The sequence below is a fragment of the Lucilia cuprina genome, chromosome 4, assembly GCF_022045245.1.
Source record: "Lucilia cuprina isolate Lc7/37 chromosome 4, ASM2204524v1, whole genome shotgun sequence".
NCBI classification, from domain to species: domain Eukaryota; kingdom Metazoa; phylum Arthropoda; class Insecta; order Diptera; family Calliphoridae; genus Lucilia; species Lucilia cuprina.
The window spans coordinates 89,650,390-89,652,206 of record NC_060952.1 but is presented as its reverse complement, the minus strand read 5'-3'; positions in this window follow the sequence as shown (position 1 = coordinate 89,652,206).

The window sequence follows — 1,817 nt, the reverse complement described above, 5'->3', positions numbered from 1 at the left end:
TTCAGTTCTAGTTCAGTTCTAGTTCAGTTCTAGTTCAGTTCTAGTTCAGTTCTAGTTCAGTTCTAGTTCAGTTCTAGTTCAGTTCTAGTTCAGTTCAGTTCTAGTTTAATTCTAGCTCAGTTCTAGTTCAGTTGTAGTTCAATAGCACTCTAAGTAGATTATTCTAAAAACTTCGAAATTACATCCGCTTCTAAAATTATTCATGTTCTTTGTTAAGTTGTAGATGTCTATCATTTCAATTTGTTAATATATTTAATAAGCATGTCTTATGATTTTTATTGTATTTCGGAATGAATTAGTGCTCTTCACCATATACTTAATATTAACAGCATTTTGCACACTCATACGTCAAGTTGCACTTAAGCATAGACAGTCGTTAGATGTACATACATACAAAATTATAAATGTGTTAAAATATTAATTAAATATTCACAATGTTGTTTTCTTCATATTATATTTATTTGCGAAATATGTTTGCAAATAATTTGTATTTGTATTTAAAAAAAACTTCTTATATTTTTCTAGGAAAACAATTTAAAAAATATACATATTGCATGCAATTAGTCATATTAAATTCTAGCATTGCAAAAGAGAAAAAGATTATGATGATATATATTTTAATTTTAGAGTGATCTATATACATAACGTGTGAAGATTTGATTTTAATTATTATTATTTTTTTCTTTAAACAAAAGGTGCATGTTATAATGAAATAAATTTTTGCCATATATTAATATTATTGAAAAATTATTATATATAAATATATTTTATATATAAAATTTGACATCTAGCATTAAGAACTGTCCTGTTAGTATTTTATATTGTGTTATTTTGTATTAATTTTTACTTTATTTTTGGATATACAATTCTCTTTAATGTTTTTAAGTTGTAATTAAGTTTAAATTAAAAAAATGCATTTATTTTTACTGACTGAAAAAAAACAAATTTAAATTTATTTTTTTGATGTTGTATACATCTTCCTATCAACCTAACCTAAATTTATTTTAAAATATTTATAATAACATCATTTTTCTAAAATTATAATTAATAAAATATAAAATAAAAAAATATTTTTTTAATAAATTTAAGTTATGTAAATTAGTATAATAAAACAAATATAAATACTTAATTAAATCTAACTAATTTATGATTCAAAAAACAGCAAAAACTTTATCCGCCAAATTAATCGGGAAAAATAAGGGGCTAAATATAGATGTCGACGAAACATTTATAACTATAATAATTTTGAGTATTTTAAATTTATTACAAATCATTATAAACACAGCAAAAAATGTTTTCTGTACAAAAGCTTTAAATTTTAATACCTAATCAGTTTACTCAAACCACAAAATGATATTACATTATCTTATACCTTAAAAAGCTGTAACGCGTACATATTTATGTATAAAACCTCCAACAGTCTATAATTTTATATATCCTTAACAACTTGCAAGTATTTATTAAATGTACTAACAAAACCGCAAAAATAAGCCAACATTGTATTTACATAAAAATCAACGTTTTAACATATTTAAATACAGATTAAAATAGCAAATATTTTAATAAACCGCACAAGTATACAAAACTAAAATGATTTAGATAAAAAAGCGAAAAACTTTTGTGTTTTCCTCATTTGTGGACTTGTTATTACATTAATTAGCTACGAGAGTGGCTAGAAGTAGTGCAGTTCTAGTTCAGTTCTAGTTCTTTTCTAGTTCAGTTCTAGTTCAGTTCTAGTTCAGTTCTAGTTCAGTTCTAGTTCAGTTTTAGTTCAGTTCTAGTTCAGTTCTAGTTCAATTCTAGTTCAGTTCTAGTTT